Here is a 27,105-nt window from a genome sequence, read left to right as displayed (position 1 = left end):
ACTATTTCATATGAACACAAATTGCAAAACAATTAATGCAGTGCAATTTTGTAATAAAATTTGAAAAATAAAATAAAACTAATTACAGTAGTAAAAAATAATTCCATTTTTCCCTTTAATTAAACTGCAAAAATGAATACACAATGCCTTTAAAAACTCAAAGCGTATGAAAAGCCGATTTTAAATTTGCATGAGCTTGACTTTCAGTTTTACTTTTTAAAAATTTTTAAATTATGAAGTGAAATCAACATTTTCTTTCCGATATTATACTTTACAAATAAAATAGGCTTTAATCATTTTTTTTTACAAAAGAGTTTTTGAAAACTGGAGTTTGTAATAATTTTCCCCACAAACCATAACATTTTTACATTCCCTGTTGAAAAGATAAGTTGCAGTCTGATTTTGTACGAAATGTATAATAACAGCATTATAGATGTGAAATATTGAAAACCTAAAAACAAATACATATTAAGGGCTGATTTAGATTGCAATACAAAAATTAGAAAAATTACTATACCTCCCAAAATATAAGGAATGCCTACAAAAATAGTGAGCTTGGCATTGATCGAAGACAAGTCTTTCGGTTTTAAGTCTGCCCACGAAAAGTAATGGACATTCTAAATGACAAGCAATACCCGAGTCTCAAAGAATTCTATTGGATAAAATTCTTTAGCTATCGCTGGCTTAAGGATAAAAATGATAAGTTTCCCTTCATTTCTAATCTAGCGTTAATCGATTTTCGATCAAAGATCTTTCGCAGCCAAGAAAACCAAATAAAAGTGGTGTAAACTTGATCTCGAAGCTGTATTTTTTCCCCAGCAAGACACAAACTTCAATACGATATGATGTTTTTTTGTCATCATTTAGTGTCTCGAAATTAATGGGCTTTCTAAACGAAATCAAAGAAGTCTTCGTTTCGCAAAGAAAGGAAATTCACGAATTTCAAAGTGGTTTTGTTTTATAAGCTGTTTAAATCTATCAATACTTAAATGAATAAGAGCATTACAAAAGAGCATGATATGCATGATCTATCTATGCAGGTAACAAACAGGACATCATTCAGTTTGATTATACTATAGAATTGCAGATGGATATATCAGACTTGCATTTCTTCCTTTTAAACTCGAAAGAATCTTAACAAACAATGATAGATTACTAATGAGAATATCAAATGACCACACGAAAAGAATTAAGATTTAGTTATAGAGATGGTTTAATCCTTTATATACCCCGAATTAATTTATCAGCATTTAATTTTTCTATCGAAAATTATGTATGAGGTCAGAATAGCTCCAGAGAAGGAAATTTTTTGAAAATTAAAACAACTTAATTAAAAATCTTTCATTTCTATCTTCAGCTGCCATCCATTGCTTGCTATCGGAACTATGTTCTTCACGTTTTTTTTTTTTTTTAAATACCTCAGGAAGAAAGGTTATAAGAAGATATAAGCGTAATTAAACAGTATATCGAGTATCCGGATATAAAAATTTAAAGCTTGGACGCGGAATGACTGAAAATGGATATTACACCGACTAAATTGTTCATTCACTATATCCATCTCATACCAATATGCATTCTTATAAACAGGAAGAATCAAGACTTAAAGGGGAGATGTTAAATATCATATATTCAATTAGATGTAAAATATGGCTTATTCTCTAAAAGGGGGGGGGGAAGCCCTAAGAGGAATCAGTTTTCCTGATTAACTAAACTTGATCAAAGCCTTATTTTACGAAAAGATACTCGATCGGTTCAACAGAACACTACTGACGGTATTCACTGTTCTTTAAAGGTATAAAAATATACGGCTTTTGATTATGCTTAGGTAAAACAAATTAACTAATAATAAAAAATAGACATAACAATACACTCGTTTCCATTATTACACTTGGTTCATCTTCAATTGTACCCGTTATACAATAAATAGAAGAGAAGCTATAATTCATCCTTTGAGCTTTCACATAAAAATGACGTTTCTTTCATCGAAGCAAAATTTTTGAAACCAAAACATGAAATGCTGAATATAACATTTGTAGCATGATTAAAAGACTTCGCTCCTTTATTTTACTATACACATCAAGACTCTTAGACTCGTTATTTGTGGTCAAGTTCAAAAGATTTAACAGCGTGAATTTTCATATCTAATAACAGGACTAACTGGGGGAAAAACTGGGATTAGTTTTCCCATTGCTATAGGAAACATGTTTCAGCGTATTATAGTAACAGATCGCAAAATAGGGAGAGACGTAAAGCAAATTTGGGTTCTAAAAAAAAGAATTGAGTTTCAGCAAATACATCTTACACAATTTTCACCTTAGAAGGGAATATTTTTCGCTGTGTTAATAGGACAGCATTTCCATACTTAATGAAGAGCAAATATAGAAAGAACCAGTTAATGTTCGTCATAAATACGGATCTGCTTTAAAAAGGAAGTGTGCAATTTCATAAGAGGGGAAACTAACGATAGCCAGCGTTCAGTCCAGATCGATTTGCAAGGTCGCAAAATGCTCGGTTAAGCAGCATAAATAAAAGATAATATCTTAAATGGAAGAGCGTCTTCGGTTTGCTCAATCCAATTTGGTGCAGAGCATCAATTGTTTCTAGTCATAAGTGCTGGGTGAAAGATAAAGATCCAGACAGACGTAAAACTGCGATTATCAAGCTTCCGTGCATCGCAGCTTCCAAAATCTTAACTTGGATTATTCCAACAAATCTCAGGTGACTTTAGATTTTCTAACATTTTATGCTTTAATAAGAGCTGCGAATACAAGGTATAAAATACTGTCCTTGTTAATACCGATGAAAGAAAATTACAAGTCCAGACAATCTGGAATCATTCTGAACCTCAAAAATCAGACCAAACAGGACTATTTCAAACAAGTGCTTTGATGAGTTCGGCGTTTATTTGAATATGTGGTATTTAAGTTTAAACACAAAATACAGGTTGACTAAAATTTCTTAAAATGAAAAAACACTGAAAAGGCATTTGCTGCGTAAATAAAATTTGAACTCCAGAATAGGTTACTATCCTTACAGGAAGACACAAATTAATATCTTTCTATAAAGCTATATTAAAGATACAGTACATTAATAATTGAAATCAGAGCTGATGCCTTTGCCACAGTTGATGACGCAAGTTTAAGTGAACATGGCAAGAAACTAAGCACCGTCTTAAGGTGCGTCTTTGCAAGTACTGGTGCCGGGATTGAAATATATTAACTAGGGAAAATAAAAAGCCTTCAATGTTTATTCCACAATCTGTTCTTTCCAAAAGATCTGTTTATTTCTTTCTCAATAAAATCTGAAAAACTTTGTTGATATCTTGTAAATTGCAATTTATCTAGTATTAAAAAAATAAACATTTCTTCCAAAGTCAGTAAACTTAATGAGAGTTGTAGATAGAACAAAATAATCCGATTTTTAAACGTATTTAATAAAATGTAATTGTCTTTCCCCATCCCTTCTTCATAAATAAAATAGTTCTACTTATGATTAGTTTCCGAAGCGTATTTCATTATATGAGAGAGAAAAAGTATGCCGCGTTTCTAAAGCAATTACTTAATATTAAACATTTTTGTTCTAAACCGAAACTTAAGCACGAAATACACGCACACCTGTACTTTTTCACTTTAAAATACTTCGTGGTTCTTTCATTTTGTTTTTATGCGACTCAGTAATACACGCGAATAGTTTTTTTTTTTTTCCCCTTCCTTCTATGGAGAGTTTCTAGAACGTTTCATGCTCAACAAGCTTAAAAGAAGCACCAGTTTCCCGCCAAGATTTTCTTTCCAAGCAATATCACTCTCCTAACAGCAATATGGTGTGTATTGATTTCAAGAAACCTTCACTGTATTCTCCTTTCCCTCTCCCTCAAAACTATGATAAAGTGTTATGTGTTACGCACACAGAAAACCTCCCTCACCTCTTAGAATATCCTCTTAACTGCTTACCATCACAAGCCTGCGCTATATTTCCAGCTTTCGCTTGAGAAAGAAAGCTAGATAGAGAGAGAAAAAACCCTTCTAGTATTTCTGTGACAGTATGCCAGTTCCACTGGAGAAGCATGTGCACGAAGATTAACAGCTTTTTTTTGCTGCCCTCAGAGAAAATTCGCGACGAAACTGCTTGTAAAAGCTCGAACCTTTCAAAAAAAAAAAAAAAAAAGGGAACGGGTAGTTAATTAACTCGAATTAAATTTAATCAGATAAAGAATCCTCTTTGGAATTCGTTTCTTTCTTTGGGGTATATCTACATTTCAAACGGGAAAAAAAAAGTCAATGATGAGGTTGGTCTCGGGTAACTCGCTTGATAAGTAATTAGCAGGTAATTACCACCCATTTAATACCTTGTTTTAAATTGAACAAATTGGATTTAGGACTTAACCCCAGAGCAGATGTGTTTGGATGGTTAAAACCAAGTTGAATTGCAATTACATACTATAAGACATTAATTGAATTTTAACTTTTCCCAGCTAATTGATATACAGAGAATTATCAATAGGAGTGCAACCTTGATGGTAATTAAATTATTTTTAGCTATGAATGAACTTGCGTCTTGCATTGGTTATGTAAAAACGACCCAGAATAAGTTAGATTTGAGTAGTTACAAGATCTATTTAGATTTTATTTCGCATCTTTTTCATTAGTTTTATAATTTAAAAAAATTCATCTGTTTTAGTTTCTTATTCACCTTAAGAATACTTCAAAAATGTATCCCGAAATCTCTGGCAGCTATTAACACATCTAATGATCCCGAGTAATACATATCTTCAGCAGCACTGTTCATACAAACAGTTCCAATAAATTTTCAAGAATACATATTTGAATTATGCGCCATTATTATGCATCTTTTAATCATACCGCACTCATACCATCAGTAGCATGATCTCTACTGAATGATCAATTAGCTGATATGGAATCTCACCTCATCCCACCCTCCACCCCCTTCAGAAAAGAAAATGAAACTGCAAAACTTTTAAAAATTGCTTTTCTATATTAGCCCTTTCAAGGGCGTTGGGAAATATGCTTCCAAACAAATTCTTCAATTTCTGTATGAAATTATGATAAGTGTTCGAATAAGATGATCAATTTTTCAATAAGATAGAAAATTAGATGCTGTAGTTCCTTAGCTCACACAAAAAAATGACGAGTTTTGATTTGTTAATTATTAACTAAATTAATTAATCAAATTAAAATTTTAAAAGTTAATCACTTTTCTTAAACCAATTTCAATCCTAAAAACATTTCAAAATATCAGGAATTTAGAAACAAATGACCTTCTAAAGGGTTAATTAAAATACTTTCTAATAATATAAATGTACTTTCAAAAGACAGTGACATCGTTGCATACAAAATAAATGCAATGACAATTAAATGAATCAATCAATAATCAATTTAATTATTTTCCGAATATTTGCAGCAATTATTTGACAGTTAAATTGATTACTGATATCTGTTAGATGCAACAAATTAACAATATTTCAATGCGAGATTCAAATTCAGATAACTACAGCTAAAAGTTTCTAGTCTGAAAAAAAAAAAAAAAAAGTAACATTTGAATAACGATAGCCAGCTCATGGAAAAGGAATATAATTGCAACAAAACTATACAAAATATTTTGTTTATACATTATTAACATACACGAAGGCGTGTTCGATTTGGGATTTTAAAATTACTTGCGATAGTTCTTTCTAAAATGCGCCATTAAGCATACAACGTCCAGAAATGAATGTTACTGCTGTAACTTAACATTTTTTTTTTTTTTTTAATTTCCCACTCCAGTTACATTTTCCGTGCATGCTGTAAGCAATCATGATTAAGCGGTTTCTTATAGAAATGTTTGGTTTTACAAGGAATAAATAAAATTATGAAGCAAAACAAAACACTTGTCCCCTTTTCTTATATTTATTAATGCCATTAGTTAAAAAAAAAGTAAATCTGAAGACATATTAAATAGAACAAACGGTTTAAAGAGCCTTCTTTTACTGCTTTTAAAAGAATCCACTTGAAAGTTTGTACAGAAAAAGGAAAGCAATAGTTAACAATACATTCTTCCCATGCGGAAATATGATACGGTAGGAAAGCAACAAAAGATTCATTTACTTTTTTTTTACCCCTCTTAAAAACACGAGTGGAAGGAAAGAAAAAAAAAAAAAAAAAACTAGAAGGGAAATAAGGGTGTTATCCGGAAAATTCTAAGGCTTTTCTTAGCCATTTCATCTATTGAAACACTAATCGAAATGCAAAGATGGCATTAAGTATCTTTCTTCTGTGTTTTGTTCCAATTGGCAGCTGTAAGTATGTGGGGAGAAGAAATCACTTTCCAGAGAGACTAAACCCATGCTATTAAAGACTGATTTAAAGATCAGAAGCCCGGCTTAATACTTAAAGTGGTTTTTTGACTCAGTGGTACAATGCTAGACAGCAATACTTATCCGACGAAGGAACTTGAAACCAAAACTTCTTTTTTCATTCAAGTTTCATAGCTTAACGCCGACTTTTGCTTGTAGTCGAGTAAATTTAAAGCATCACGTACTTAAAACTACATGATCAAGAAAAGTTTTTATATTCGACTACAGTTTCTAAAAGGATGCAGAACCGCCACGACTTGTACCATTTGGCTGTCAGTTCCGGAGGTGGAAGCGAGACTCAAAATTAAATGCATTTACGCTTCCTCAGGCAGAGAAGTACTTCAAATGAGAGGGAATTGGTTTTTAGAATAATTCCGCCTAACTGCAGGAACTCGATTTATCTGAGGGCTGTTCCGACTTCCTTTAATGCTTCACATAAAGTAAATTAGACGACGTTGAATTAAGTTATGTCTACATCTCAGTCGGGGTCGTTGTAATAAAAAACAGCGAATAAAGAATATTTCTGCACATGCTGAGCATTTGAGATCTTTCTGCATCTCAATGATTTAAACAATGCAGAAATAAAAGAATTAATGTAATCGGTGTGTAAAAGATGAATGAAGTACATTCAAACAAAACAATTTAGAACATAGTTTTATGCTATAATGTGGCGTAAAGTCATTTTTGCTTTTGCAAGAACTGAAATGATTTCTAGTATTAAACTGGCGCGGCGCACTTGACGCGAGTCACGTGTGTACGAATCGATTTCACTGGGCGATAAATGTTATAAGGTTAAAACGTAAATCTCTTAAATTATGATTAAAAACAATCCAGAAGTTTCCTTGCTCTCATCATTTTATTGTATAAAGGAAAAATTTGTTTTAGTTTAATATTCCAGGATTTAAAACTCAAAATACGAGTCAGAAAATGTGGAAAGAATTAAACTTTAGAACACTTAAAAATTTTCTATTCCAAAAATAAAGTGCAAGAATTTATTCAGCTGAAAAAAATTTTCGCGAAAATTCCGCAAATAATGCAAGTGTTTCTCAGAAATATTAAAAGCTCATAAAAAGAATAAAGGCTGAAATGAAAACTCAAAAATAGTACTAAGTTGTCAATAAATCATAATTTTATGCATCTTTCCGTAATTGCACAATAGAAGGAGCATCTTAAAACGAAAGTGTTAAAAACATCTTTCCGTGCTTAAGATATTCTTATAAAAGATTTAATTAAATTGTTGTTCACTTTCTGTTGCCGCTTGAGATACAAAAATAAAAAATATTTCAAATATTGTTATTTTTATTTTCGAACGGGATTTATAACCATATCCTAAAGAGAAAATTTTCGCACTGTCCGAAAATTATATGTTGTTCTAAAACTTCCTTTAATTCATTCTTGTATGTTTGGCACTTAAAATTATAATTCAGGGATTCCCCGAGGGTGTACTTAAAACTTTCTGCTGCAATGCACGCGGATCAATTCCCACAGGAAAATATTCAAGACTTGTTTCGGAAATATGGATTGCAACTGCCTCCTGATGAGGCATTAGAAAACTGGATAACCGATAATGTAAACAATTCAAAATCTCACGAGTAACTTGAAATCGGTCTTTTCATGGAGAATACCAGCTTCAGATAATCCATATAATAAAGCAAGTTATATTATTGCACATGCAAGTTTCAAATGGTTATTTAAGTAGTTTTCGTTTTTTAAAAATAAATTTCGTCACCTTTAATATAGGTCAAATATACAGAATCCAGCCCCTACCACACTATCCAAAATTCTACATCTCGATGTAATATCCCAATTTGTCATATTCACAACCTTTGGAGTTCATTTGTCAACCTTCGGTGGAACTAAGTCTTGAACATGTTATACTCTAAGCACTAATAACACAGATACGCTTCTCGGGTTAGTGTTCTTGATAAATTAGATTTTTACATTCAGAGCATTTAACGATTTTGTTAAAGAACGTTTGGCAGACTTTTTTTAAAAAGCAGGCAACATGAGGTAAAACTGGTAATTCTTTCAGAAAGCTTTTATATACTTTGTAACCCAGTATGTACTTTCATTAGTTCTCATGTTAATGTTTGGTTAACATTTAGCTTAAACTTTGTTGATAAGTTTCCTGCTTAAAGTTCTATAATGAACATTGGCAACTTATGGCTGATTTTAAATGCTTACTGCTTATCAAAGTCACTATCATGGGTTTAAAAATTCTGACAATTGTAATTTCTTAACACTAAGACGTCCGGTGGCACTACGTTGGTGTAATGCGAAAACAATCGTGCAAATGCTGATGCCACGCGAATTTTTATTTCATTTTATTTTAACATTTACCATTATTTATATTAAAATTATTTCAACTAATTATTTTACGAGAATAAAAATTACGATCTTCTACCGCCAGTGGTAGAAGTCCTATCGGCGCAAAACAAAATAATTCCAGTTAGACACGCGAATGGCATAGTGTTAACATAAAATGAAAAACTAGATTAAAGGACTTCAAATAAAATAATGGAATTTTAAAGTCGCACAATACTGAAAAAAGAAATTGAAATTAGATTAGTTAATAACGATTATGAATATAAAACTTTTTTTTTTAAGAAGGCATCCTCATATAGAGTAAATGAAGCTATTCAGATATCAATATTTATTTTATCAAAAGAGTCGATATGTTTTGAGGGGAAAAAATAACAATGTCCGATTATATTCATTGAAATATTATCAACTCCACCCTTCTTATCTTGCATCTTAAAATCTTTTTTGCATATTTGGACACAATTACTATCACAGATCCTCTACGGTCGATGAACTTCGCTTATTTTTCCGATAAGATTTCTCATGTCCTTTAATCAGCCATATGACGAAGCTATTTCTGTCTGGTTTATTGCTTCAATATTTCAAAACAAAATATGCAGTAGAACGTTGATATTCTAATGAAATCTTGCAAATATCCATTTTTATCCAATCAATACAAAATGGATAACGAAAATGGTGATTAATAACTTGACGTAAATATTTATCGATAGAAATAGCATATGCATTATTTCAAAATGTTAGTTTATCATGTAAGTGTACCATTTTAAAATAATTATTTTACTGCTCAAAGTGGAGTAAATATAATAAAAAATCGCATAATATAAAATTTTGTGCATTCGTACAGTAAGTTCTTAAATTAATAGCATTAATTATTTTGATATTTAAAATAATAACATTAAAAAAATGTATTCGCATGCATAGTTTGTATTATCTGATTAACATACTTATTATTTCAATTTATTTCTCATAGAACATTTGATTTCTTCTGACGGCGTAATATAACATTTAAACTATAAGACCGTCGGTGAATACCTCGTTATTTTACATTTTATCAGGTCGATGCCTGAACCCAGCACCGATAATAAGCGGAACCGGAAAGAGGGCAGTTTGTTAAAATCTCGCAATTATCAAGAGGAAGATAAACATATTTGCTACCGGTTCATAACAAGCGATTTTTATTTTCTATCCCAACTTATTATACTTTGAAGCACATGCAACAGTATCACGGAATACATTAACCGCAATATTAATTAAATTACGACGGATTTTAATTAGATTCACAAGATTACTCCACGAAGAACTTGTGGAAAACAGCATTCCTAACTGATATAGGGTTGCTAATAAGTTACCTCAGAAACATACTGTTTGCAGTCAAAAACATCTGCTGCCCAAGTAGAAAGTAAAACATTCCGTTTATTTTCTGCTAAGCTAGCTAATTAGAGAAAATGTAAAATGTGTTTATTTTTATGATTTTTACATGAATTATTGGTCTTTTAAAGTTCTAATAAGGTTATCAAAATCTTGGATGCAGTACAATTAAGAGGGAAAACCCCCATAGAAACATAAATGCACCAATTTAATGAATCAAACATCAAACATTCTTTATAATCAAGTATTAAAAAATGGGTTAATTTAAAGTGTGGAACTATTTTAAATAATTATATCTTGGAAATTAATGGAATATAGCCTGTGTGAAGTTCTCAATTTTATATTATATATATATATATATATATCGAGCTTTTGTATAAGATATCTTTAATGAGAAAATGGAAGTTGGCAGAGCATTTTGCAGATGCTTTCAATGAATTTTACGCAATCAAATAATTTTTACCTTTAAATTGTTTTTATTTAATAATATAGTTATGCTTACATAAGAAAAGATGCTGCTCGAAATTTTTAAATCGAACAAACCGGATATAATGTTTGAATTTCAAAATAAATTATATTTATTCATGAAATGAAACTATCCCGGATAAACACTGCTTCAAATAGCACGTTGCTTTTATGCAGAGATGATGCATTCCCTAAAGACATCGAGAAGTAGTGCAACAATGTGCAATATCACTAATAAGATTTAATAATACAAATGGAAATATTCTATAAATTATTTCAACTATATTTCCAATTAAAAATTGTAATTTCACATTCATAAAATTTACAAGGCTTTTTTTTTTTTTTTTTTTTTTTTTGCACTGCCAACAGTACAGCACAAAAATGATAACAGCATTTTTGTTTCCTTGTTAACGCAAATTATAGTGCATGAAGTTGTTGATACGCCACAGGACATATCGTTCAAGACAGATTACAAACAAGACGAAGAGTCAAGAATTCATCGTTTTATTTGCACAGAGCAGATGTTTTCCAGCATTGCAAGAGGAGGAGGCATCGCATTGAATGACCTTGACAGGATGTTGGGTAAGCCAGACGCAGATCAGTTCCGACCAAAATCAGGGACGCGAGTCGAAAGTTAAAAATGAAAACAGAAATGCGATACATTTGGATGATAGACCAACATCATGTTTTCAGTCATCCACAGAGGCCACCTACAACATCCGGGATATATAACATAGGAAGTTACTATTAGTTTATAAAAAAACAGCGACTTTCTTTAAAGAAAGTTGTGTACAATTTTTCGGTTGTCTGGCATGTCGAACACAGGAAAAGCCAATGTTTATTTTTATTGCAGCATCAGCAATGAAACTGATACGCTAGCAAAATTTCGAAGTCAAAAATAATACCACGTTTGAAGTCGTTTGACTGCGCTATATATACAATAAATGCATTTTTTCTTTTTATTTACCGACAGTGCTTTCAAGATGTGAATAGGAAGCTAACTATTCTTAAATGTAATAATGTAAGTATTGCAAAATATACCCAAAATACCTCTGTAAAATATATGCTTAGAATAAACGTATTTTGAATTAAATATTTTGTACATGTATCAAATATTGTAACCTTCCTCTAAAACAAAAGCAGTTAAATCTATTCAATTTCATTGAAATTCGAATGAATTTTAATTTGTCTGAATCTTGAGAAAATTTGCTTTAAATGACAATAATCAAGGACAGAAAACATATCTATCAGTAAGTCATCTTCGAATAAACTATCGTAAACAGAAGTACTAAAGCTTAAACAAAGATTATTCTGACGTATCAAATTACAGCATTTTTGTTCTTCGTTGGCCATGCGTTTAAAAATTAAGAAAGCAAGGACATGAATGTCTTCCGCAAATTAGTTGATCGGACAACTTATATTCCATAATTAATTTTACATTACTTTTTAGTTACATTTTTCTTGCACCAAAATAGTCCTATGTTAAATTATGCTGATAATATCAAATGTTCACTGGGAAAATTAATTCACAATCTCTACGTTTTGATGCATTTTTTTTTTATTCAACTTCAGTAACCCGAACTCCAGATGGCACTGTGTAGTTAAGAGCATTTGGAGACAGCCAGGCTTTGGATAAATCAGATTAACTATTCGTTGTGAAGCTACACGAAGGCTGTCTTAAAACAGACCTGTTGTCTGCTGATGTGGACGGTGCTTGCGCAGACAACCCACTCTTATAAACTTCTGCATCTCAAGACTTGAAGGCATTTCAAACTCAATGGCAGACAAAGTATACTAGGCTCACATACATGAAGGTGGTATCAGGTTTTGAACCCAAGCAAAGACCACTAATCTACCATGGGACTGTCAAGCGTTTAATAAACTTACAAATATTATATAAAATTAGTCATGGGTAAGTTTTAGATTTTATAAATTAAATGAATTTTTACAGCATATTAACCTTGCAAACTAGAAATAATTTATTCTAATTTCATTCTAATAAGCATGTGCGAACATCCAAAGAAATTAACTATGAATTATTTCTCGTTCTTTGAATTTATCCAACGTATCTTATTTAGACGGAAAATTAACATGGTAATATTTTCAAACTTTTAATTAAGTCGTAAATTACTGCACTTGAAGGCGATTTCATATAACTACCATTTGAGAATCCGAAAGTGCGGAAAAGATGCAAATAGATTAGTAATTAACTTTGCAACAGGAAATTCGGATTATTCCGAAGTCGCGCATTTCGATATTTTATGAAGACTATTACTAGAGCAAAATGTGTGTGGAAGTTCAACAAATTACATTTCATCCATTTACTTCCTATGGCAAAGACATTTTGTTTCAGATTACTTTAAAGAGAAAATGCAAAATAAATCTTACGAAAATCAGAATAAGAATTGAAAGACGGAGAAAGACAAATTTCAATTTAAATCCAAGATTCATTAACATTCCAGAACAAGGACCAACGGGAAAAACAATTTATTAATTACATTTCATTGGTAGCATTCCCACAAGACAGCGACTTTTCATACCCAAGTTTATTTTATAAAATGTTCAGTTTTTCCTTAATAAATGAAATCAAGAAGTTATATAGAGAAGAGATTTGGGGAATTGTCTCTTGCAAATTCAAGCGATTTTTAAACGTACAGTTTAAGGTTTTACGATTTTTTAAAACTCCAGTTTAATGAAGCCTTTTTATTACTTTTAATTACAGCTGCTTTTATTCTTAAAAACTACAAAAAAACTTATAAAACTTGGATTACATAATGTAGTTTTAACAATCATTATTATTCTGAGATAATGAGTCAAAATCTAAAGCTAAAAAGATTGGCGTTTCCTTGAAACATGTCTTCAACCCCCCCCCCCCCAACCATAATGAACCGCCTCGACTTCCTGATTATTAATCACATTAAAAATTAATTTTATCTAATAATTTAAAAAATGATACCTATTTCACTTCCAAAAATATTTTAATATACCATTTCTAAAAAATTTACTCTTTAAATGATTAAGGATGTAAAAATATATATTTTAACCAATTAATCTTCAAAATGAAAACATTACTGATATGAATCTTAAGAAGCTTTATAAATAAAAATTTTACAAATCAAGCAATATAATAGAAATCTTAACCGATTAGATTGGCTTCAGGGAGTCGCCTGAAACAAGTTCTCCAGATCCTTAAAAGATAATTAATTTCATTCTTTAAAGCTGAACAGTTTTTCAATAATTCTTTGCTGTCTGTGAAAGGTGATGGTAAATTCTTCAACAGTTTTAATAATCACTTCTCTTCAAAAGAAAAACTGCTTAATGGAATTAAACAATCTCGGCAGACAGAACTCCTGAACCGCGATTGCAAACTGAAAATTAACAATAGCGCAATGCTTTGTTACTTCGACTTTAGATTGAGAAATGAAGGGCTTTTCCATTTTATTATTTTTTCCCAATGACGAATTTTCAAAATGCATTAGAGCATTTTGATTGAGTACTTTTGTTTATGTGTGTATATTTATGAGTGAGCAATAAATATTTTTCTTTCTCAATCTAAATACCTTTTTCTCAATTATGTTTTAGTATTCCTTTCCATATTTTCCTTTTTTTCCCCATAATTTCTTCATTTCGGTGTTTAATGTAATATCCATTTCATTTTTTTTAACCTACTGTTCAAATTTCAGTGTAAAAGCCGTAAATATTCTCATGTTTTTCTGTGTTAATGTTTCTGTATTAGGGTAGTTTTCATTTGTATTTCTTAAAAAGTATAATAAGCAGATCTCTATTTTCTTTTTGATCCTTAACAAAGGCGTCGTTTTTATGTCCATTCAGTAGCCATAATGGCTACAAATATCAGGGGTATGGGATACGGTGTTTTATCTAGAGGAGGCATTGCTAGTTAGAAGGCAAATCAAAATGAAATACCAGTTTAGTAAATCAAATTCTCACCAACATGAAAATTCCTTGGACACTGGGTAGGACAGTAGTATTTAATGCGGCAATGTTATTTCTTACCGATAAATAAGTACTTATACATCAATCATTTTATAGGTTTAATTTTCATATTATATATATAAATTAGTAAAATACGTCACCTGTTAAAAATGATAATACTTTAATAGATAAATAAATACTTTAATAGAAATATTTGATAAATACTAATAGAAATTAAAAAATAATGGCAAAGATACATCGGAACTCGGTGGACGATTTAGTTTCACTGGAAAGATGCACAGCGCGGAAAAATGCTGGTAAAATATTTTTAATTCTTAAATATTTGTTCAATGCCAAAACATGCATGAATATTATTCTTGCTTTGATGTTATGCTGCAACGTTTTCTTTCTGTTTATTAGAAGGTAATTAATTTAAAGCTAAACGTACGATGCGTTAGTTTAACTGTGGAATCCAATTAAAATGCAAGATGCACATGACAGTGTAAGACGGAGTGGAGTAAGATGTTCGATGGCATAGGCAGCGACGTTACTTAAATAGGCGCATTCCCAAAGTTGTTTAATTAGGCATATCTTAGCACAGTGGGAAGTTCAATACGACTAATAAATACAACTTTAAGAGGAAATCTAAATAAAGATGTGCTTTATTCAGCAGAAACTTCTGATTAATAGTAATGAAAACAATTTTGAAATAAATATCTATGCAATACATTCAATTTATTCGTATTCTTAAAATTACTTTCCTTACCATTAAATTCAAACAAAAAGCCCTTTAACTTCCGAGTTCCGTGAGGCTTAGGTTTTTTTCCATGCTTCTGAAGGCCTAATTTCTGTAACTAATTTCTATCTAACGTTAAACTGCAATATCATGTAAAAATATCGCACTTAAAAAATAAATGCTTACTCAGCTATATTTCGATAAAAACCTCTTCTCGAAGCTATATAACTGGAATTCGTTCCCACGGTCACTTTTCCAGTTTCCTACATCACTGTGGTGAATATGTCAGTTGAGTTCCTGCCCATAATTTAATGAATTTTCAAAAACCGCGAAAAGATGAGCATTTTGCCTAGTAAAAACGTAAAACATTTAAAGGCATTATTTTCCTGTTTGGTTACCAAAAGTATATTTCATACATTTTTAGAAGATATTTCTTTTCAAGGAACGTTATGAATGTCGTCAAACTCAAGAAAAGACCTTGAACATAACACAATGTTTACACATTTCCTTTCGCGTTTCATAAAAATAATGTTAAGCTCTTGAGTCAACTTTTAAGTTAAAGAAAAAAAAATTTCGCAACAGAACGGAAAGCTAAATCTTCTCGCTTTATGCTTCTAGGACAGCAGGCTCAATTTTTTTTCCTATCTCTACAAAATAATAATAAAAAAAAGCATAAACTAATTTTGTATTTCAATAAATAAGCACAGAAAACACCAAAATTTCAATATTATATATGAAAATAACTTAATTCTTTTTGGCACACTGAGGTAATTACAAATGGAGCATCAATATAAAATTGCAAAACAAGTATTTTTATCAAAATATCTCACATTTCTGGGAGAGGGAAGCACAAATTCCCCCCCCCAAAAAAATTGAATAGAATAAATGCTTTTGATTATCAATAATTCAGTTTGAAATTCTAAAAGCAACTTTATAATTGTTTTCAACAAAATTCACTCATTCTAGGAATTATCGTTGATGCACAATACAGCAACATGCATTTATTAAAGAATTAGAAGATGTCTGAGAAATTAGATTGTATCAAACCCATCAAACAATAAACTAACTATGCAATCTCGCTTTAAATGTACGAGACAGATATTCGAACTGCCGACGGCATATTTAACAAAGTTTTCTAAAAATATTAAAACTAAATTGGATTTAAATTACTTGCTTTCACAACAAAAATCTTAGTAAACATTGAGACTTACAACAAAAATAATAAGCCAAAAAATATATATATCAATTTCAAGCCCAGTCGAAAGCTTTCAGAAGTCGAGGTTAGTAAGTCAAAAACTCACCAAAAAAAGGGTGGAGTTGGCATTCACAATATCATTGCTACGGTCGCGTCGCTTTCTTTCAAAAATAATTATGTAACAGACGAGAAAAGTGAAAAAATAAAAACGACATTATCTCCGCCCACTCAAGCAAACCAGCATCAGTCAAAACTTCATGAACTCCAAGAAGTAAATTAGATTAGATAAAAGAAATCTCGTAAAGCCAATGGAGACGGGCGGGAAAAAATCGACTAAGAAACTTTCGGAAAATACTGAAGACGATTTAGGAAAAACAGTTTTTGCTGAGTAGAAAACAGAAGTTACTTGTAGTCGAAAAACGCAGGTTCCAAAGGATTTCGTGACTTGCGATAGGAAAAATCGTAATAGGATGGGAATAACGAAAGTTTTTTTTTTTTTAATTTAAAGCAAGACAAATTCTTCGATTCAACGTTCAAAGAAAAAATCGTACAAATTAAGAGCAAAGGTAATGCTCATTCAGTTGTGTGTTTGGATCACACCTTCAAATCAGGGGCAAGCAGTTTTTAAACAAAAGAACCTACAAATACAAAATATATTTACGATTGAGATTTTTATTCTGAGCAATTGGCAAAATTTGTCATTCGTTGTTAGGCATTAAATTTTCAGTATTATTTAATGAGGCTATAAAAAGATATTTACATTGAAGAAATAGAGTGTGTAGGGGGGGGCGAAATAATATTTTAAAACGGCTCCAGTGAAAAAAAGTTCTTGCTGGAACCATCCTTCTTCCATGGCTTTTATATCGTCTTAAAAACTCGACTGTCAGGACGACTGAATTTTGGAATAAATTCTTTTTAATAGCTGCATTCTTCACTCGAAAACTATAGAACAGACGATTGTTTACAATAGATTCATTATATTTACTCTATATTTTGGAAAGTGCCAGACAGAGGAATCGGTATATTTTTATCCTTGCGTGCGCAAAACTTAGCTAAAGAGTGATTAGAGGTTTGCCACTCATTTTCATAAACAAAATAGCTTGTTTTTAAAAGGAGAGTAAAGTGGTCAGATTGTCGAAAATTTATAAATAAAAAGAAATGGAATTAACTGTTTTATCAAGGTTTGTCATTTCAAAAATGTAGAATATTTTTCCTGCTAATTGTTAAAAGAGACAAAAAGGAAAAATCGGTTTCAAAAATTACAGTATGAACAGGAAAATCCAAGAAAAACATTGTAATGTTAATTTTTCTTTGTAGCTTTAATTTTTTCCTATAAATGTTTGAGAATACACAATAAATAGCTAATGTCCAAGATATACAACAAGAGTTTAAATTTAATTGCATATCCTAATTAAAGGAATATTTTGAAGGCACTATATTTTCACATTTTTATTGTTGGTTAAATTACAAGTTAGATAGTTCGAATTGAACGTATCACGCAAAAGATATTTACAAAATTAATTTTCGCAATCTAGTAGTTTTGAAATTATAACTCATTTAAAATATTGGAAATTATTCCAGCTAAATCCTATATCCAAAAGCACATTAAAAAGTTCCAAATTCTATGCAAAGAATTCCCTTAACTAATTTAAATATTTAAAAAGTTGCGATGAATTCTATATATTAAATGGTCATAAAATATACATTCCAGTTTCCTACCATCTTGGATTTTTTCAATTATTTCTAACACATCAAATAAAAACAATATACAGAAGAAATTCCGATATTGATTCGAAAATAGAAAAATTTGGAAGCATGCACCATCATGAGGAAGTATGACGTTCTACTAAAAATGGAATAAAGAATTTAGATCGAAATTAAAATTAATTTTTAATAAAAAGTTACACGAAAAGAATAAAAGTCAAGTTTCACATTCTAATTTCAGTACGTTTCCACATGTCCAAGGAATAAAAATTTCAAGCTTTATAAATAGCACTAAGAATATCCAAGAAAATAAAGATAAATAACACTGAGTGTGAAGACATTATCAAATGAATATTTGCATAAACAGAACGTAGAAATATTATTGGAGAAATTTAATTGGGGAAGACGTTGTAACAAACGGAAATCCAATCATATGATCGTCCGAATTCAATCATGTTAGCAACATTGCGTGGAAATGCGTTTGCGTTTAAATTTAATGTCCGATTATTATTAAAGGCCAGGATTTAAGATGTCAGATTTCCAAATTAAAATCTCAATATTTGATTTAATGCAAGCTGAACCAAAATTCGATAGCTACAAAATGGTCACTCCTAATTCTTCTGCCCCGCGGTCAATGAATTTGCGATTAAAATTTCAAAAATCAAAAACATGTCGCTGCATTGTTATAGATCATTCTTTACTGTGAAACAGTTTCAATGATGGACAAGAAATAATTATTCAGAAAGCTATTTTTGAAATTTTATAATTAGAAACCGATGATATTTACCTTTTATGCGTCGAGAGATTTAAATATCATTTAAATTTGAATTATTCTTATTCAGATCTCAATTTGATATTTTTTTTTGATTAATACAAGATGAAAAATTGGTAACATTTTATAAGAAACAAGGTAATTGCGAATAAATGAATCTTAACAGTTATATGCAATCGATCTTGTCCAAGCTAAAGCAAAAAGTAATTTTTCTTTCACCTTTTTCACTGCATCTCTCATGGGGAAAAAAAAAAAAAAATACAGAATATTATTTTGAGACTTCACTTTTTATTTTCAAATATGGGACAACGGGTGATACTCTGTTATATCATATCTTCAAATTGAGGGAAGATTGTACGCTTTTTCTGAACAATGCAAGTCATCATGTTTGTTTCGAATATTGCTTGAATTAAAAGGAAATATCTAAATTCTTTATATGTTAGTAGAATTAAACTGCCGCATGAAAGAACTAGCGAGTTGAAAAATATAAATTCTGAAGCTGTAAACTTTCGCATGTATTTTCACACAGCCAGGTTTTAATGTTCACTGGTTTATAGAAAGAAATATAAAACGGCTTCAGACCCGACATTATACAGTTTAAGTCCGATTCCGATCAAAGCCAATAAACATGGAAGCCTCCTGATGCTGTTGTGAAAGCAAATATGGCATATTAGTAACCCATTTAAAATAGATATATAAGCAAGAATCAAAACTATCAAAAAGGAAAACGTTAACAAAATAACTTGAAGTATATAAAAATTAATTATTTACGTCAAACCGTTTTAGTTTATTAAGCTTTTAAGTTTCATTTATAACTTGTTGAGTACTGAATTTCTGTTGAAAGAAACCTATTGTCAATTCACAAGTTATTCGAAAATTAAGTTCTCTATTGCTACATGATTTAAGTTTAGATCTAAATATCAAGCTTCTTCCAGCATACAGGCGAGAAAAGGCTTACATAGTTTTCTAAAAAGCGTAATTCTGAAAACGTAAGGAGAAGGTGAAACATTATTGTAACAGGAAAATCCTCTTGCCTTCAAGATTTGAAGCAAACACTTCAATTTTGTTCATTTCAAGCAAAAATAAAAAGTTTGCAAGGTATTTCATTTAATCAGTTAAAATTGAATCCTCTAGGATTAGAACCATCAGTGTATTACAAATGAATCTTTCAATAAAAATATAAGCATCACACACGTGCAATGCAAGACTCAAACGATTGCATCAGCATCCTAGATATCAGAATCAGGTCAACCGTGGTATTAAATGAATGACCAGTTTTTAGAGTCGTGTCTAGGAAACGGGTTTCGTTTCAGAATCCCTTCATCGCCCTTGTAGTTTGACAGATATAAAAATTACACAAAATTCAAATTTTATAAACCGTATTTTATCAAAAATTTCCGTACAAAATATACCTATATATTTAAATCAAATTATTTATTTCACAATGGAAATCAAATTTAACCCCTTTTCGAAGTTCGAGCTTCATTTTATTTCGAATGAACTTGTGTTAAAATGTATTTGACGATTGTTTTTATTTTAGAGCAGGAACTCATTAACCCGCATCTGCAGTTTTAATGTCTTTCAGGCTGATTTTCAATACTTGAAATACATGATCATTTCATTTGGATTCTGAAAGGATTTTATGAGATCCAATCTATATTTTCAATTCTTTTTATTTACAGAATCGTAGTTAAACTACATTATAGTTTTTATGACAGAATTATGTCAAATTAGTTAAGCAATTGCCAGAGCATATATATATTATAAATACATATATAGTTAAGCAAATGAATCTGCATTGCGGCAATGTATATAATCACACACGAAAAACAAAGCTACAGATAATACTGTAATAAAATATTTTATACAGTATATATTTGGTGCTTCAAATAAATTATGATCCCTTTTACAGGATGTTGAGTACTAGTAAATGAAAGAATATACTATAAATAATGAAATAAAATTACCCCTAGGATCACGCAAAATGATATAGTCAATATAACTTTTATAGAATGCATCGCTAACACTAAAAACTACAAAAATTCCATGTAATTAGCAGCGTGAACAAAAGTGGGGCCTGGTACAGAGATGACTTGCGGAATCTTAAAACAAACTTCTAACAAAACTATATTGCATATTGCTATTTATTACATTGCACAAATCGATATAATACGGACTTACGGAATACATAAAAAGAACGAATAAAATCTTTACATAATCAATATTTCAATAGTCAATATATATATATATATGACTTGATATGCGACTTACAAGAATGATAGCTCCATTTTTTTTTTAATTCGGATCCTTTATAAAAAATGCTTAATATGGTAAATCGTTTTTGACTAATGCAGGATATCAAATGTTACTATTTTTATTATTGCACCGAGATCAAAGCACCCTTCTTGCTTTGGATTGCGTGTAAGTAATCAAAAATCTCGTAATTATATTCAAATGTGTATTAGGTTGAAAGAAGGGTGGGGGGAGATAACCCGAAACCATTTTCCTTTTGAAAAATCAGTCAGAGTATGGCCAGCTCTAAGGAAATCGGTACCTTCTCGGCGCGAGGCTTCATAGTGAAGTTCAGTAATATTCTGTACATCACAGTTATAATTTTATTTTAAAGCAAAACTCATCACTAAAATAAATATTTTTCTAACAAATTTATAAAAGCGTGAATTTAAAGAAGGAGGTGGGGGGAGACTATCTTGAGAACAAACCGAATAAGATTTTTTTTTTTTTTAATGCGTTTTCAAAGCGAAGAAAGTTAAATATTTACTTGAGAATTTTTGTACGAAATGAAAATTGTTTCAAATATTTGAATAAATCCAAATATTCATGAATGAATAACTATCTTTAAATCAAAAGGAAAACAAACACAACAGTTATGTTTCGTCTACGAATAGCAATATCAAAAGCAGCAAAAAAATATACCGACTTCAGATGAGGGAAAAATAAACAGTTTGCTAAGCGTCTTTTCATCATCTATAGTTGGGAAGTCAACGGTAAATGCTATTTTTAGATTTTCAAGTCTGCTGGGGTAGACGAAGGATTGCTCAAGAGCAATGCCAAGTTTTCACACGTTACAACATTCACAGCTCTTGATGTGAATGTACGTAATAACATCAACTCGGAAGCAAAATCAAGGTGTAAATGTTTTAGAAAAAAATTTTGGATTTGAAGTCAATTAGGTGTCAAAAATTGTTATACATATCATTAAACATAATTTACAGAATAGTTTTATTAGCCTAACTAAATAAATCAGAAGTTCCTCTGTATATTTGGACTGCGTATTGTACAATTTAGTTTTATTCTTTACAATAAAAACTCGGGAATATCAATTTTTAAAAGCAAGTTTCCATATTTCCTTTCCATATTCACGTGTTCACGTTCCTAAGGTAATTTCATTTACCATTCTGTGTGCAATTTTATTTTCTTAGGGAAGTATCAATTAGAAATTTTACATTCCATTAACAGATTGTACACGACATTTTGAAACAAACATTTTCAGATAATCTAACGAACTTAATCGAAGTTTATTTCTTCACCAAAGTTTACCGTTGCAAATAAATTTCAAATAATTGGAAACTGATTGCTGATCAGATGCACAGTATGTTAATTCACACAAGACATGCATTAAAATGAGACTCTATACAACCAAAAAGATTTTTAAAAAAACTAGGTGGGTCAAACTAAGCAATGCTTTTTATATCTCATATCTCAATGTGCTTAAATGATGCTTAATATCTCATGTATTCTAATCAGTGGAATTAATATGACACAAAATGAATCTAATTACTGCATTATAAGAATAAAATCTAAGCAGCTATCAGAATATTTCTTAACACAGCAATAAAATCCTAACAGTTTGAATCCCAATATCATTCACATACATAGATATTCTCATTCAGTTCCGATAAACGATAGAATTTATGTACAATAGGACCCATTTACTGCCAATTCGAAATCCACTCCTCTATACCAATATGAAGGATATCCAAATTCATTAACTAGATGCAATAACAGGATCTAACAGGATCTCTTAAATGATGCAGCCTTAGTGATGTACAGCTATTTTAACCAAACATAAGCCTTTATTCAGAGATCGTAATATATTCGGTAGTATTTTACTAGGTATCATTTTCACTACAGCTGAGATTAATACAATACCGAAATTACTGAACGCAGATTTTAAAAAAAAGTTTCCAGAAAGCAAAAAAAAAAAAAAAAAAAAAAAAGGTTGTATTTAATTTTATAAAAGAATTGCGTCTGGTTAAAAAAAAATATTCATTTGCAAAATTTGGCGAGATAGAAGCAGCAATAAATACAATTATCCGTACGAAATTAAAAGGCTTGGTGAACATTCCAAAGATTTAATCTAGAGTTTATAAAACAGGAAGGGAAAATATGCGAAATCGGGATGAAAAAAGCCCAAGATTACAGTGTTTGAAATTCACCAGATGCTTATTCTCTTAGCTATAAATGCTAAAGCCGTACTCTGCAAACGAAATATAAGATTTGAAAAGAAAAAAAAAAATCATATTTAAATTATGAAACAATTTAAAAAACAAAAATTGCCTTTGATCTACAGATACTCTGCCGTCTCTATTGTGGAGAAAAATCTTAGCATAATTCTAAAAACATTTACGCAAAATCTCATTTTTATTAATTGTTAAAATAAGTTTTACTCGCTTTATTACTCTTAAACTTCGTAACCTGAAATTCATTGAAAATGAGAGAATGGATTCCTTTAACCAAATTAAAACCATAGGAAACAAATAGTTTGCTATGAATTTATTTAATTACGATTTGATTTTCTAATCCAAGATTTTTGTTAACATTTCCAATTACTTCTAAAAAATAAAAAAAATTCGAAATTTTTTTTTTTAAATTGTTGTCGAGTCAGTATGATAGCGGTTTTTAAATCCTGAAAATACTTCGAGGGGGAGGGGATGAAACTGTCGCTTTCGACACAGCTGTTCCAAAAAATTTCGCATCGAATCTGAAATACTGATATATGTTTGCATGCAATTTAAAACAAACATTTTCATTTATAAAAATTACATTTTGAACTGCTTGATATTAATTACGATAGATAAGTTGAATGTCATGCTTATTAAAATCTAGAAGGAAAAAAAAACTATCTTCAAAATGCATAACTAAGACAATGTTATCTACATAAAGTTAATTGTGGAGATACATTTCAAATAGACGTTTACAAAAGAATACATTCATCAATCTTTTCATTAAATAAAAAGTTGGATCAATTCGTCTAACAGAGCCATATTTTTTGAGGGGAATAAACTTAAAAGCTCTTAAAAATCGTTTTAAAATCTTCATAAAAAATGTTCTTGTACATGAAGAAAATGTTCATGTAATTTCAACATTTAACTATCCAAAGGCAGTATTAATGCTAATTTATGACTTACACACACACTCTTTATGTAATTTCCAAGATTTCTCGTTTCAAAAAAAATTTTTAACAGTTTTTATAATATTATTCAAAACAAAATACAGTACAGTATAAAACTTCTTCTAGCAAGATTGCATATATCTGAAAAATTCAATTCAATCTAAGAATGCTGTTCCAATGCAATACACACAATTTTCGCCCTGTCTCATAAATAAAAGTGAATGGCCTCAGGTTTATATCTAGTTTTGAACGTGCAGCAATGGCAATAATGACTAAAAATAGGTCAGCAACTTCTGATCGTCTACAATAACTGTAGCACGAGTAGATTATCTATTGTATAGAGTTAAGGCCTCAAAGAACGTAACATAATGGAGAATAATTAAAAATTTAAGTTTGTCAGACACAGAACAATTGTACTTTCAATTTCATTTTCAACAAATCAATCAGTTCATAACAGTTAAATGTCAGTATGTAATTTAAATTTTTTAAAAAAAGAATAAACTGAGTACAAAGATTATGGCGGGAAATTTTGCCTTGTATTACAATAATAAAGAATTTTGGGTAAAAGTTAAAATTGAAATGCGAGAGAAAATTTATTAATCCACTTAAATATACGAAATAGAATTCAACTTGCGCAATCTTAACATATGCATATAACCATAAAATTTCATAAATTATTCTATCTTTTGTAAATTTAGACAAGGCGCGCAGGTAAAACCACTTTAAGAACCTTGTATAAAATATATTACACATTTACAACAATGAAACGACATCATACATAAAAGTGAAAGTTAGTGTGGAACTAGAAAAAACACATCTTTTTTTTATTAATACCGAAGAAATGCTACAATGAAGAAATCAATTTTAAAAGTTTTAGAAACGACAACGCAAAGCAAGAAAGGTTGAAAAAGTCTTGAATTCATCCTTAACTAAGATTTTATAGCACTAATATTGTAGACACATCTATTTAAAAAAAAATACAAAGTCGTGAGGTCGAGAGACCACAATAAAACTGACCATATATAATACATTTATTAGAATATTTTCTACTATTAAAAAAAATATTATATTAGAATATTTTCTACTATTAAAAAAATATTATATTAGAATATTTTCTACTATTAAAAAAATATTATATTAGAATATTTTCTACTATTAAAAAAATATTATATTAGAATATTTTCTACTATTAAAAAATATTATATTAGAATATTTTCTACTATTAAAAAAATATTATATTAGAATATTTTCTACTATTAAAAAAATATTAGAATATTTTCTACTATTAAAAAAATATTATATTAGAATATTTTCTACTATTAAAAAAATATTATATTAGAATATTTTCTACTATTAAAAAAATATTATAATCTTTATGCTAGAATATACACTTTTTTTAATGAATTAAATATTTTAATTTTTCGACAGTTTCAATTTACTAAATAAAAAAAAATGAAAGACAAAGAATTTACAAACATCAAACGTTGCATGTCACAATACATTACGAATTCGATAGGGAAATGCGAACACGTGTCCTTAAACCAGAATCTTAGTCATCCGTTAAGCAACTTATAAAGGAAAATGGAATGAAACATCTAGTAATGTAATTCTGAATTAGTTAAAATAATAATTGTACAAACTTACCTTAAAAATATCCCAAATTTGGGACAAAAAAATAAAAATCAGTTATTAGCCTGAAACTTAAGGCTGTATAAGATAAAGTTATTTAAAACTGGCAGTCACATGCAATAACTTTTGCGATTCTTCTCCGTTCACAACCACCAAAATAGTGGCGCGGGAAAGACGAAAACTTCGGAACAACGAAAATTCACTCACAATCACATAATTCTCTCAATCACGAAGAACTCACTTCACGCACTCCTCACACTTTGGAAAACCACGATCAAAGAATTCGAACTAAGTCAGCCAAGCTGGCTGCTTATACAAAACTCATGATATACGACGGCGGCAAATCATTACGGCACACGGCCAATAGTGGACGGCCTTTCCAGTCATGTGACTCACACGCCGTTGAGGGGAAGTTGTAAAAAATGAGATTTCTACTAGCAAAGGTATTGTTCAGAGTGAAGCAGAGAATAAGTGGGGCCCCTCTTTTTTTTTCTTTCCCCTCACAGTAGTAGTGAAAAGTGGGGTTGTGACGTCATATTTCTTGTCGATTCGCCTTTCTTAGTTTCCCTTCTCCCGTTTAGTGTTTACAAAAAATTATTCTTAGAGCAGCCGAAAATAGAAAAATAATCTTTTTTCTCGTATCGGTTGTAGAAACCTTGGAGACAGTGATGGGTAGATGGAACTACACACCTTACTAAACAGGAAAAAAGTTTGTCTAGAAAGTTGTTATTCTAAATATTATTTGACGGGAATGGAAATTGTTTTCCCTGCTATCAGTCTCGGAAGTTGAAAGGTGCACTGTACCTGCGCTTTCCGTGAACAATGCAGGGTTGTGAGGAACTTTGGGTGTCGAATAAAGTGATGGAGGCAAAAATACTTGCGACTTGTAGAACGCCTTTTTGTTGTTTGTGTGTAGTCCCTTAATTTCCCACCTTGAGGAAAAACGTGGAACACACCTCTGATTTTTCTTTTTATTCTTTTATGAATGCGTCGATTTAATTGCAAATGAGAATTACCGGAAACATGGTATGCTGAAAAAAAGAAATTTTCGTCCCACAAGTAAATTTATTAAGTTGATACCATCTTGAATATACTTAGCGATTAATTGAATAGAAAATGCTACTCGTTTTATGAAGGGTTTGCTAACTTGTTGCGATTGCTATGGATTAGCAGTAACTTTGATGTTTTGCATGAAATACTTCATAAGCACTATCTTGAA

General features: G+C 30.4%; 1 protein-coding gene across 1 annotated transcript in view; it reads right to left on the bottom strand.

The window, feature by feature from the left end:
- LOC129960215 (equilibrative nucleoside transporter 3-like) overlaps positions 1-26,229 on the bottom strand; it is a 101,349-nt gene extending 75,120 nt beyond the window's left edge. The window contains exon 1 of the mRNA XM_056073456.1: positions 25,902-26,229. The gene's annotated coding sequence lies outside the window, so the exon portion shown is untranslated. The remainder of the gene's footprint in view (positions 1-25,901) is intronic.
- Positions 26,230-27,105: the final 876 nt, after the last annotated feature.

Source organism: Argiope bruennichi, chromosome X2, assembly GCF_947563725.1.
Source record: "Argiope bruennichi chromosome X2, qqArgBrue1.1, whole genome shotgun sequence".
In the NCBI taxonomy this organism is placed as follows: domain Eukaryota; kingdom Metazoa; phylum Arthropoda; class Arachnida; order Araneae; family Araneidae; genus Argiope; species Argiope bruennichi.
This window is presented reverse-complemented; position numbering and strand designations above follow the sequence as displayed.